The sequence below is a fragment of the Leopardus geoffroyi genome, chromosome C3 (genome assembly GCF_018350155.1).
Source record: "Leopardus geoffroyi isolate Oge1 chromosome C3, O.geoffroyi_Oge1_pat1.0, whole genome shotgun sequence".
Classification (NCBI taxonomy): Eukaryota; Metazoa; Chordata; class Mammalia; order Carnivora; family Felidae; genus Leopardus; species Leopardus geoffroyi.
The window spans coordinates 149,202,026-149,216,395 of NC_059338.1; the positions used below are offsets into that span (position 1 = coordinate 149,202,026).

General features: G+C 40.8%; 1 long non-coding RNA gene across 9 annotated transcripts in view; it reads right to left on the bottom strand.

Annotated features, from left to right (window-relative positions):
• The window catches only part of LOC123586300, a 102,302-nt gene that overhangs the window by 69,119 nt on the left and 18,813 nt on the right, over positions 1 to 14,370 (bottom strand). For all 9 annotated transcript variants that reach the window (XR_006706727.1, XR_006706728.1, XR_006706725.1 and 6 more), the window contains exon 2: positions 367 to 451. This is a non-coding gene — a long non-coding RNA (uncharacterized LOC123586300). The remainder of the gene's footprint in view (positions 1 to 366; positions 452 to 14,370) is intronic.

The following is a 14,370-nucleotide window of genomic DNA, read 5'->3' on the forward strand; positions in this document are numbered from 1 at the left end:
CTCTGGTATAAATTTGGGACGTACCAAAGGGAAAGAGATGTCACCCCTGAAATTCCGGGCGCTGCCTGAGACCTTGCCCCTCCAAACACTTAGGTGGAAGTCCCCTCCTCCCTACGGCCTGGCCAAGCTGCATTCAAGGAGGCTCCTAGTCCCCTCTGCAGCCCCAATGACAGGCAAACACCAGCTAAGGCAATACGTTAATCTTTAATAAAAGAGCCAATATTTTGCAATGTGGTCATCCACAGAAGCCGCGCTTCAGGTTTACAATGGTAAACTATAATCACGGTGTTAAATATTTCTCTAAATTGTTCCGAGGCATGAGAACCGGACTTCAAATTGGCAAAGGGAGAACAGGGCACAACTCACGTCAAAGTCCCTCTCAGGAGGACACAGCTTCAAGTAGCCAAACTTGTGGTGTCTGTCCACTCCAGGTGGATCTGGAAGGGCGTACCTGAAAATTAAACGCGTGTCAGACTTTTTAACTCCCTGTAATCTCCACATTTCAAAGCGAAGGGGAGGACTGTGGAAAGGAATCAACATCTCCTAACGGTTGATTATATGATGCATTCACCTCCTTTTTTAGGGACTCGGGCAATTGAAAAAGGGCAGTCAGTAGAGTTTCTCGTATCAGCTAATATCTATTACATTTTAAATGATGTGACATTGCTTATGATCCCCAAATGATAAAACATCGGGCCTAAAATTAATTTTTCTAGGTGTATTAGTCAGGATTCTCTAGAAAAAAAGAACCAATAAAAACATATGCATGTATCTCTCTATAAACACACACACACACACACACACACACACACACACACACACACTCTTTAACATATCTGTAAACATGTCTGTGTGTCTGCCTATTTATCTATCAGAAGAGGGAGAGAGATTTTTTGTATAAAATCTTGGGTTTTTTTTTATTATTATATGAAATTTATTGTCAAATTAGTTTCCATACAACACCCAGTGCTCATCCCAAAAGATGCCCTCTTCAATGCCCATCACCTACCCTCCTCTCCCTCCCACCCCCATCAACCCTCAGTTTGTTTTCAGTTTTTAAGAGTCTCTTATGCTTTGGCTCTCTCTCCCACTCTAACCTCTTTTTTTTCTTTTTTTTTTTTTCCTTCCTCTCCCCCATGGGTTTCTGTTAAGTTTCTCAGGATCCACCTAAGAGTGAAAACATATGGTGTCTGTCTTTCTCTGTATGGCTTATTTCACTTAGCATAACACTCTCCAGTTCCATCCACGATGCTACAAAGGGCCATATTTCATTCTTCCTCATTGTCACGTAGTACTCCATTGTGTATATAAACCACAATTTCTTTATCCATTCATCAGTTGATGGACATTTAGGCTCTTTCCATATTTTGGCTATTGTTGACAGTGCTGCTATAAACATTGGGGTACAAGTGCCCCTACTCATCAGCACTCCTGGATCCCTTGGGTAAATTCCTAGCAGTACTACTGCTGGGTCATAGGGTAGGTCTATTTTTACTTTTTTGAGGAACCTCCACACTGTTTTCCAGAGTGGCTGCAGCAGTTTGCATTCCTACCAACAGTGCAAGAGGTTTCCATCTGTCCACATCCTCACCAGCATCTATAGTTTCCTGATTTGTTCATTTTAGCCACTGTGACCCATGTGAGGTGGTATCTCAGTATGGCTTTGATTTGTATTTCCCTGATGAGGAGCGATGTTGAGCATCTTTCCACGTGCCTGTTGGCCATCTGGATGTCTTCTTCAGAGAAGTGTCTATTCATGTTTTCTGCCCATTTCTTCACTGGAATATTTGTTTTTCAGGTGTGGAGTTTGGTCAGCTCTTTATAGATTTTGGATACTAGCCCTTTGTCTGATTTGTCATTTGCAAATATCTTTTCCCATTCTGTTGGTTGCCTTTTAGTTTTGTTGATTGTTTCCTTTGCTGTACAGAAGGGAGAGAGATTTATTTTAAAGAATTGGTCAAGTGATTGTGGGAACACTTGACTCCAAACTCAGCAGGGTGGGCTGTCAGACAGGAGATGAGGAGAAAATTGATATTGCAGTGCAAGTCCAAAGGCAGTCTGGAGCACAGTTCCCTCTTTCTCAGAGGGCCTCAATCATTTTTCTTGTAAGACCTTCAACTGATTGGATAAGGCCTGCCCACAGGATGAAAGATAATCTACTTTACTCCAAGTCTACTGATTTAAATGTTAATCCCATCTAAACTATACCTTCACAGCAACACCTAGACTGGTATCTGACCAAATATCTAGGTACAATGGCCTACCTAGTCAAGTTGCCACATAAAATTAACTATCGCAGTAGGAAAATGATCAATGTTGTGTTGATGGGTACTTTGATTTAGTAACATTTCCCTTTTTAAATAGAATTTTGGAACTAGAAAGGTTTTTAAAGATGAAACATCTTAAAGTCAGAGATGTGTAAAGGATGGCCCCCACATCACGGTTGAGAACTATCAGAGTTCACTGCTGCACCCCCAAAACAAAAAGCACCCCTGGCACTTAGGAGTGAATTCGCTGTATTCTAACACACACAGCACTGCCGTGTGTCAGGCATTGTTCTTCCCAAATATTACCATCAAGTCCTCGAACCTATCTTGGGAAGCGGGTACTCTATTATTTCCATTTTACAGACACGGAAACAGAGTCATGGAGATACAGCTCACGTTGCTGATGGAGCCGAGCTCACGCTCGAGCTCAGCCAGTGTGACTCCTCATCCATTTGTTGGCAAGCAAGGCTTCTGGCAGTTTTGTTATTTCTCTGAGTTCTGGGAGACCACAGCCCCCCAGTTCTCCCCCCTGAAGTCTCTCTATTGGCCCTGCACTCCCATTCAGAATTCTTCACCATCCTTCACACTGCCTGGGATGGGCAACGGGGTAGGGCCAGGAAAACTTATTGTACAACCGTACAGCCTTTCCTGCAGAAGTGCTCTAGCGTTATTTTCAGAATCTGACATTTGATGCATATTTTGCATTTCTTACTCTTTACAGTTTTCTGCAAAAAGTAGATAATAGTAAAAGTTGTTCCCATCATCCTATGTTATTTGCAAGACCTGTAAGTAATTCAACCCCAAATTCACAGCTGTGTGAAAAAAGAAATTATTTCACCATATTTATTTAATTCTAAGTGCAAAATGGGAAATACTTCTTCTCTTCCTACTCATGCCTTCCCAATTGAATTAGGGTCCCAAAGTCAACTCCTAATCTGCGTTTATACTGGTGTTTTCACAGGCCAGAATGGGCAGCCAGAAATCCTTACAGAATGAGATCCTACAGGACTCCTAATGCACAGGGCTTTAATCTCAGAGGTAACTCACCAGGCATGCCTAGAACTCAGATTAAGACTCTAACAAGAAGATGATATGGAGACCACTTCAAATAGTTTGCCTTGTGCCCAAGGTGGGCAAGTGCTTGTCCTCAGTCAGGAGAAAGATGGAATGTCTCTGGGCTCCATTCGGAGGCAAAGGCGAACGTGGATTTGAGAAGGTGGACCTTGTTACTCAACTATCCCTTGACCTGGCTACACTTGTTTCATATAGCTTGACAGAAGAGAAAGCGATACACCACGCTCCCTTCGGAGGAAATTGTGTGAAAGTGCTAAATAGTTAAATAGTAAAACAAAACATAAAAACAAAATCTCTCAGTTCCTGCAGACACAGATGTATTGGCACTAATCAGGAAGCACATATGGATCTGTCTTAGAACACTGTTTTCACAGTTTGATCCTGTGAGCTTATTAGAAATGCAAATTAATGTGCCCCATTCATATCTACTAAATCAGAATCTCTGGAAAGAGAATGAACCAATTTAGAGTTTTAACAAGTTTTCTATGTGATTCTTGGGCACATTAGAGTTTGAGAGCTACTGCCTCAGCAAATATTTTAAAAAAATGTTTATTTGTCTTGGGGTGGGGGTGGAGAGAGAGAGAGAAAGAGAGAGAGAGGGAGGGAGGGAGGAAGAGGGAGAGAAAGAACATGCATGAGCTGGTGAAGGGCAGAGAGAGAGAGAGAGAGAGAGAGAGAGAGAGAGAGACAGAGAGAGGGAGAGAGAGAATCCCAAGCAGGCTCCACGCTCAGTGTGGAGCCCAACGTGGGGCTCAATCCCATGACACGAGACCACGACCTGACCGGATACCAAGAGTTGGATGCTCAACCAACTGAGCCACCTAGGCTCCCCACGAATATTTTTTGTTATACCTCAACCTCAATCTAGAGGTGACACTTACCCCTTTCCTACCCACAGAAAGCATGGTATAAATTCATCCCGTCAGTACAATCCAAGCAAAATACAGGAGTTAAAGCCTGCTTGAGAGACAGCATAGTGTAGTGCAGTGGTTCTCAAAGAGTAGGTTTTGTTGCATTGAAGATTTGTAGCAATCTTCAGGAAGCCAGCCAGTCTGCATGAGGCACTGCCCTGGCTCTCAGGATAGATCAGGGGATAGGTCTGCGAGGGAGAGAAAGAACAAAGCACCTGCTTCGCTTCACGGAGCTCACTCCCAGGGCAGGGCAACACTTGAGAATGCATAAATGGCACAACTTCTCATGGAGAGGAGAAAATAAAACAGGTGCATTGGCTACACAGCACAGCAATGGGGGAGGGGGCAAGAGGGAAAACTCTGAGAAGTCAACTTTTCAGACGAGAAATAAGAGACAGCAAATGAGAGATAGTAAAATGTAAACTGCACAGCATGTGTTATGTTATATATCTATAAGAATTGTGATGAGTAAGATTCAAGAAAGCATGTAACCACATCTAGAAAAGGCTTTCGGATGATATGAAACCAAAATCAGGTATTTGACTGACCCTACTTTGGAAGCATTAGGTATTCTTAGAGATCAAAGGGAATTTATTACTAGAAATTGAAATACAGAGCAGTTAGAGGTGCAGCAACAGAATGACAAGTGACCACTTGAGGCTCAGCTACAAGGAAGCCCAGGCATTTGGTGCAGAACAGCATGAAGCAAAAACTGGGAAGAGGGTCAACAGAACTCACACAACAAGTAGGAAAAGCTGCAACAGATAAACCCAGCTTGCTGAAATTTGTACTAGTTCTAAATGAAGAAATATTGAAAGCTAATTTAGAAACACCAATTTAAGAACATTAATGTATGTTCTGCAAAATTTGTTGCATAAAATTATGCATACTTGAACTGTAAACTACACAATTCTCATTCTGTAGTAGTCCTTCCATTAAATCCTTTTTATAGTCCATATTTATCAAGTCCCAGGTTGAACAACCTATATAATTTAATTATAATTATAATTTTATTACAAATAATAAAAATGATATGACCTTGAGAGCTCACAGAGATTGGAAGTTGGGAAGAGAAAAGTGGGAAGTGAATGCCATCCTTTTACAGAGTGGAAAATTGAGAGGCTGTTTATGCTGGATAGAGCAGGAAACATAGGCTTACATAGATTTTTCTAAAGATAGAAGATATAGAAACAATAAATTCACAGGAATAAAAGAGAAGTAATAGTGAAGGGAACAATTTCCATATCCATTATTGGAAGAGGATGATGAAGTCTAGATTAGATGATAATCAATCAATAAATGGCAGTTCATGCATAATTTTAGAATAAGGAAATAGGCACTACCAAAATTTTAAAGGGAATGGTTAGAAGTAGTGTCCCATGGGAAAAGTGGGTCAGGGGTAAGGAAGGATGGGCGAAGGGACTGTTGACTTTAAGTTCTACAGGAAGATTCGGTTTTTATTAACCATGAGACACCTCACTTCAATACAATTTAAATAACGGAAATTAAAAAAAAGAACAAAAAACGTTCCAGGCATCGTTGTAAATAAACATGTGGACCAGTGGACCTGTCAGTGAATTCTCAGTGCACACTGTTCTCATGCTTAGAAGCTCACAACAGGACGCAATAAATAGCCTTTGTGGCACTGATGACCAGTGTGCTGCCTGAGGACAGCCAGCATCAGAATCACCTGGGGCACGTGTCACACAGTAAAATCCCTGAGCTCAACTCAGAACCACTGACTCTGAACTTAAGAGACAGGAGGACGGTGACAAACAGCATTTTTAACACAAGAGGCTTTTGTGGATACGAATGTCGTAAGACTAAGTCTTTACAGTATTTTAAGCACTAGATTCTACGAAAATCCGAGGTGACAAGACAAACGATACTTCTGAAATTGAATGCAGGGGCTAGAGTTAATGTCGGAACCCACGGCTACTACATACCTGAAATGTGAGCTACCAGAACCCCTGCCTCAGTAGGAAAGTGAGGAGCACAGCACTTGGCACCATGCTGACAGTGACAGGGAGAAGTGGCACATCTCTAGTCTGCAGAAGCAAGAGGAGCAGCAGTTAAGGTCAAGAGATGACAAACAACAGAAATGAACTACTGGGACCTCATCGAGATAAGCCAGCTTCTGCACAGTGAAGGAGACAATCAGCAAAACTAAAAGGCAACCGATGGAATGGGAGAAGATAATTGCAAAGGACATATCAGATAAAGGGTTAGTATCCAAAATCTAATAAAGAACTTACCAAACTCAACACCCAAAAAATACTTTCGTGAAGAAATGGGCAGAGGACATGGCTAGACACTTTTTGAAAGAAGACATCCAGATGGCTCACAGATTCATGGAAAGATGCTCAACATCACTCATCATCAGGGAAATACACATCAAAACCACAATGAGATCCCATCTCACACCTGTCAGAATGTCTCATGTTAACCTCTCAGGCAACAACAGATGTTGGCGAGGATGTGGAGAGAGAGGATGTCTTTTGCACTGCTGGTGGGAATGTAAACTGGTACAATCAGTCTGGAGAACGGTATGGAGGTTCCTCAAAAAATTAAAAATAGAACTATCCTACAACCCAGCAATTGTACCACTAGGTATTTATCCACAAAAAAAATGCTGATTTGAAGAGACAGATGCATGCCCAATGTTTATAGCAGCACTATCAACAACAGCCAAAGTATGAAAGAGCCTGGATGTCCATCAATGGATGAATGGATAAAGAAGATGTGGTGTATATACATACAATGGAGTTATCACTCAGAGATAAAAAAGAATGAAATCTTGCCATCTGCAACAATGTGGATGGAACCAGAGTATATTACGCTAAGTGAAGTCAGTCAGAGAAAGATACATATATGATTTCATGCATATGTGGAATTTAAGAAACAAAACAGATGAACACAAGGGAAGGGAAGGAGAAATTAGATAAAAATGGAAAGGGAGACAAACCATAAGAGACTTAAATACAGAGAACAAACTGGGTTGCTGGAGGCATGCTGGGTGGGAGGATGGGCTAAGTGGGTAAAGGGCAGTAAGGAGGGTACTTGTCGGGATGAGCCCTGGGGGTTTATATGTAAATGATGGATCACTAAATTCTGTTCCTGAAACCATTATTTCACTATATATTAACTTGGATTTAAATAAAATTTAAAGAGAGAGAGAGAGAGAGAGAGAGAGAGATGACAGAACCTGCACCAGGCTTGCAGCTGGTGGGCATCAGAGGCATCCATCCCAGGACACTGCCAAGCGAAGGTGTGCATTTGAAATGAAGTAGGACCTTTAGTCATTGAACTGGTGAGATCTGGGGGCTAAGGACTATTTCTCCTAACACAATTATTTATTCACAGTCTTTGAATACTCCTTGCTGGGGCTGCTGTTGCCTGAGAAAGAAAATGATGATGGAAGGAGAAGGACGGGGAGGAGAAGACTGTCAGTGTTTTCCTTGAGATCAATATACAGAAAATATTTTAAATCAACATACATATTTTTAGCAAGACTTACTAAGCACAGTTTGTGGTTCACTTGTAACATTTGTTGACCCTCTGATATGTGTCTGACATTGCTGTATGGAAGGTGAGGAAGAGAAAATGCTTGCCCTCAAAGCTACAATTCAGTTAGAGGAGCAAACCGGTAGACAATTATGAAAGTGATGGAGGTGGTCTGACTCTCCCTGGAAAAGTTAGAAATGGTAGTGCACTTTGAACGGAAAGTCAAAGATCTAAGAGATCCACTGGCAGGCTGCAGCTATGAGCACTCTGACGGAACTAGAGAGACTGTGGTGATAGACGACCATGGAGGGGAAGCCTGTGGCTGTGGCCGTTCTCATTGAGGCTGCTCACTAGAATCGTCTTTTCAAAAATAATTAAAAAAGACTTTAAAAAATAGTAAGTGGTCAGTGAAAATGAGGAAGTAGGCAATTGTAACCACTCATGCGTCCACAGAAGCATTAAAAAAAAAAAAAATCAAAAGGAAACGATCAGAGCTACCTTTGCTCTGGAAAACAGTCATTACTAAATGCTGAATAAAGGTAAAAACTGAAAAATGGTAGAAAAGCTTCATGGCATTTTTACTTGCCCTTGCCGCACCCCCTCCCCAGCTCAGGGGTGGTCTTGAAGAAGGCCACCCACATTCCCAGTGTGGGACTCTGGTCTCTGGCTCTGGAAGGAGCAGAGCATAACTTATTTGCAAAGAATTGGGTCTCTATGTTTTAATCTGTCTGAGGCTATCTGAAGGACGGACAGGAAGCATTTGTTTTTGTTTCAACTCAGAGCTCAGGCTGGAAAGGCAGTAGGTATTCCTCAAATCATTCTAAAATGAACTAGCAGCCTGTAGTCACCTGGACAAAAGATTACAGTTGAGGTGTATGACAGAGTGCCAAACACTTAAAGGGAAAGCTGGAAAGAGAGTGTCTTTAGGGAAGAAGGGCATGCAAAATCTTCCATGTACATTATGGAATTTAGAGGGCTATGCATACAGCCAAGGCAGGATATATATTCACAGAAGGAGTGAGAAAGCCTTAAGCTTTCACTTCTGGCTGATTTCTGGGCTTAGTGAACTCAGGAAGAACATGGAGACAATACTCTAAATGGGCTGGCTAAATACTGATGGAGTGCACTAGCAAACAGCCAAACTGCAAAGACTGGGAGAGGTGTGTGTGTGTGTGTTGTGTGCTTGGCATTTTTGTTTCTTCTTCTTCTCTTCTTGTTCTTCCCCTTTTTTTCCCCTTAGTTCATGGTGTTCAAGGAAATTACTCTCAAAACACTAGCTGAAACAACCTAAAGGAAAAGAGGCTTCAGAGACCACACATGACAAAGAACACACACTTTACAAAAATACTTTAGAAGGGTCACTAAACAAAAACATCCCACAGCACACAACAAAAACAAATGCTGAGGAAGGGGAAAAATCTGATTTCCAGTTTTACTACATTATACTGTTCAAAATGTCCAGTTTTCAATAAGAAATTATGAAGCATACAAAGAAACAGGAAAGCATGGCCCTTCACAGAAGTAACAGAAACTGACTGAGGAAATACAGATTTGGACTTATTAAACAATGACATTAAATCAACTGCCTTAATAATGCAAAAAAATCCAGCGTAGTCAGGACAATTACATATAAACAAACAGAGAATAGCAGTAAAGATATAGACATTATAAAAAGGAACCAAACAGAAATTCTGGAATTGAAAAGTACAATAGTTGAAATGAAAGTGAAATTAAAGAAAACCTAAATAAATGGAAAGACATCCAATGTTCATGGATTGGAAGACTTAATATAGTTAAGATGGCAATCTACAGATTCAATAAAATCCCTATCAAAATACCACTGTTTTTTAAAAATTTCTGCAAAGGTTGAAACCTTTTCCTCAAAACTTATATGGATTGTGAAGAGCTGTGAATAGCCAAACAATGTTAGAAAAGAAAAACAAAGCCGGAGGACTCATACTTCCCAATTTCAAAACTTATTATAAAGATACAGTAATCAAAGTAGTGTGTACTGGCATGAGGAAAGACATACAGACCAATGAAACAGAACAGAGAGTTGATAAATAAACCTATGTGTCTATGGATAGTTGATTTTCAACAATGGTGTCAAAACCATTCAATGCAGGAAAAAGTCTTTTCAACAAATGGGGCTGGGACAACTGGATATCCATATGCAAAAGAATGAAGTTGTACCCCCTACCTCACACCACAGGCAAAAATTAACTCAAAAAACTGGAACCATAAAACCGTTAGAGGGAAACTGAGAGGTAAAAGTCTTCATGACTTTTATTTGGCAATGGACTGATTCTTAGATACGACCAAAGCATGAGTAACAAAAAAAAAAAAAAAAAAGATAGATTCAGCTTCTTGAAAACCAAAAACTTTTGCGCACTTAGGGACATTACTATCGAGAAAGTGAAAATACAACCTACAGAATGGGAGAAAACATTTGTAAATCACATATCTGATAAGGTCTAGTACCCAGAATATATAAAGAACTACAACTCAACAACAAAATAATAACAAATATCCCACTTTAAAATTAGGCAAAATATGTAGACATTTCTTTAAAGAAATATGCAAATGGCCAACAAACACATGAATAGATGCCCTACCTCATTAGTCATTAGGGAAATGCAAATCAAAACCAAAATGAGGTACCATTTCACACCTACTAGAGTGGCTATAATAAAATCAAACTGGAAATAACAAGTATTGGCAAGGGTAGATAAATTGGAATGCTCATACATTGCTAGCAGGAATGTAAACTGGTTCAGTTGCTGTGGAAAACAGTTCGGTAGTTCCTTAAAACGCTAAACATAGAATTACCATATAGCTCAGCAGTTCTATTCCCATGCATTTTGAAAGGACTAAAAGCAGGTACTAAAATCCATTTGCCATGCATACTCATAGCAGCACTGTTCACAACATCCAAAAGGTGGAAACAGCCAAATGTCCACCAATGGATTAATGGATGAACAATTATGTATACATACAGTGGAATGTTATTCAGCCATGGAAAGAATGAAGAACATTGAAGATAATTTGCTAAGCGAAAGAATTCAGACACACAAGATCACATATTGCATGATTCCATTTAGATGAAACATCCAGAAATGTTAAATATAGAGACAGAACAAAGACTGGTGGTTTCCGGGCGGCTGGGTAAGGAGGGGGATGGGAGATAACTGCTTATTGAGAATGTGGTTTTCTTTTGAGGTGATAAAGAATTTAGAACTAAATAGAGGTGGCTACCTCTGCATTAGTCACTTTTAAAATACTAATTTTATGTTATGTTAGTTTCACCTCAACAAAAAAGGCACAACAACAATGATAACAAAGCCTGGACATCAGCCCACACCAATTATAATCAGCATTTTCCGGCATGAGGCCCAGGCACTTTTAAGTCTTCAAAGCTATCCAGGTGATTCCAGGAATATCCAGATTTGAGAACCACTGGGCTGGATTGCGAAGAATTTGCTTTTTATTAATATTTTGTTTGTTGTTTTTCTATACTTACAGAGAAGGAAGCCGTTAAAGAATTTTAAATAGAACAATATGACAACACATGCCTTTTAAGATATTTGGTAGCAGAGTGAAGAAAAATTGAAGGGGGCTTCGACTGGAATCCACTGGGTTTGCGGGGACTCAGACCGATAGGCCCAATCCAGACAAAGCCAGTGGAAACTGACAAGACCCAAGAAATAAAACATATGTGGAGGTGAAGTGCAAGGAGAAATTGGTGGCCTGCAGTTTTCCGGCTAGGGCAATTGAGTAACTAGTGTTATCGTTAACTGAAAGAAAGCTCTGAGGAGACGAGGTAAGAAGAAATGCTGGATCCCAGGCTTGCCTTTATCTAGGATGTACTGAGCTTGAGGTGATGTGCCCGCAGGACATGTGGGTAGAGCTATGCAATGGGCAGTCAGAACTATTCCTCTGGAAGTCTTGTTAATAGTGTGCTGATGGGCTTTCCACAACATAACCCCTCGGACACTTACGAGATTCACAAAAAGGCAACAAGATAACACCAAAAATAAATTAAGATTGGCAGCGTATCTCACAATAACTTAGAAGGAATTTCCAAAAACTGAACACCTGAAGCATTACTAGAACGACAATAAGCAATACATGTTTCGTCACCAAAACAAAGGGAAACTTATTTCTTCCCCCAGTGCTTACCTTATGACTCTGAAGCTGAGGGTTTCTAACTACCTTAGTACATACTGAACCCTCTACTTTGAGGAAACATCTAGCCTTCTGTCTTAGTAACTCTATGGTCGTTTCTACAACCATCTTGAAGCTCTGAATCCCAGAAATCAACAGAACAAGCACTGGCAGAGAAGGAAGAATGATTCTAGGTGCACATAATTCTAGGAAGTATAACCCCAATTACAGGAAGCTGCCTCCACAGGGCATCACACAAGAGACTCAGCCGGAAGGATTCTCAAGTACTTGACACATCAGCCATATGTGCAGGGCCTTTGAAGAGCCTAAAAAGACACACTATTGTCTTAAAAGATGAGAGAAGGTTCTTTCCCCCTACTTCTCCTTCTAAGTATAACTAAAAATCCCTGAACGTTACATATGAAAACAAACATAAGAAAACTATGAAAGTTGGAGAGAAGACGACAAACAGTATAGGGACCTTAGGACCTAAGGAACAAACTGGTGGTGAGTTCCTGGGTTTTCTTTTTACCTCATTCTCCCAGACTGGAGAAGCTGGCGACCCAGAATCACAAATGTGATTGTGCCAAAAATAAAAACAAAAGAAAACAAAAACAGTCACAACCTACGCCTGCTATCTAGTCAAAAGTTGAGGAAATAGACAGCTTAGCAATACAGAGAACCTTTAGACAATAACTGCTTTACTGCCAAAGAATTTAGGCAGTCTCTGGCAGCTAGAAAGGCAAGGAAGGGACTCTTCCATAGAACCTTCTGGAATGAATATCCTGTTGAAACCTTCATTGTAGTCTAAGGAGCCTGATTTTCAGAATTCTGACCTTCAGAACTGTAAGATAATAAATTTCTGTTGTTTTAAGTCACTATGGTTGTGGTAACTTTTTACAGCATTGATAGGAAACTAATAAAGATTTTGGTACTGAGAGTGGGGTGCTGCGGTAAAACAATACCTAAGAATGTGGGGGTTGCTTTAAAATTGGGTAAAGTGTAGAGGCTAGAAGAATTTTCAGGAGAATGATGGGAAAAAGCTTAGACTATTTTATTATTATTTAATTTATTTTATTTTACAGAGAAAGAGAGAGAGAGAGAAAGAGAGAGAGCGCATGAGTGGGGAAGGGAGGCAGAGGAAAAGAATCTTAAACAGGCTCTGAGCTCAGCCTGGAACCCAACATGGGACTCGATTCCATGACCCTGGGACCCTGGGACCACAACCTGAGCTGAAATCCAGAGTGGATGGATGCTCAACTGACTGAGCGATCCAGGTGCCCTGAAGACTGACTTGTTTTGAATACATTGTTAGTTAAAATACGAATGTTAATGGCTCTGCTAGTGAGAACTCAGAATGAAGGACAGGGTTAAGAAAAAATGATAACAGTATTAGAGAATACTTAAATTATCATCAATAGACTGTGAATAGAACAAAGACATGAGCGCTTGGAAGGAGATGAAGAATGTTACTGGGAATCACAGGAAAAGGGATCCTTATTTTACAGCAGTATCTTAGCTGAATTGTTTCCTAATTTTGTGTGTGGTTTTTTTTTGTTTTTGTTTTTTGAGAGCAAGCAAGCTAGTGTGAGCAGGGGAGGGGCAGAGAGAGAGAGGGAGAGAGAGACTGCCAAGCAGGCTCCACACTCAGCACGGGGCTCCATCTCACAACTGGGAGATCATGACCTCAGCCAAAATCAAGAATCGGATGCTTAACCAACTGAGCAACCCAAGCATCCCACTGTTTCCTATTTTTTATGTGGAAAGCAGAACTTACAAGTGATGGATTTACACACTGTTAATTTTTTTTTTTAATGTTTATTTACTTTTGAGAGAGAGGCATAGTGCAAGCGGGGAAGGGGCAGAGAGGGAGACACAGAATCTGAAGCAGGTTCCAGGCTGTGAGCTGTCAGCACAGAGCCTGACACAGGGTTTGAACCCACGATCTGTGAGATCACAAAGACACTTAACTGACTCAGCCACCCAGGTGCCCCTGGACTTACACATCGTTAAAGAAAAATAAATTTCATGATACTTGTTAAAGACAGGCTGTCACTAAAGATGGGCTGCGAGAAATTGAGCTAAACAAGAGATTGAACTGTTACAGGGACAAGTGGAGATTTATAGCCAAGGAGCAGGGTAGAGGTCAGTGGATGGAAAATTACTAAGAGGAACCATTAAGGGTAGGGGGATTCTGGCTAAACTAACTTGAGGGGACTTTTGCTGAAAACAGGCTAACAAAGGTTGGGGATGAACGTGATCAGATATCAAGGGTGGGGATTTTCACTAAACTGACCCAGCAAGGTTCTTGCTTAAAAGTGAACTAAATAGGCCAAGGACAGAGCTCAAGGGCAAGGCCTAGTCAAAACAGGACTGAGGAGCCTGACTAAAGTTTGGTCGTTGGAGAGAATTTGTCAACGTTTAGCTGAGGGGATTTTCAAGCAGAGTTC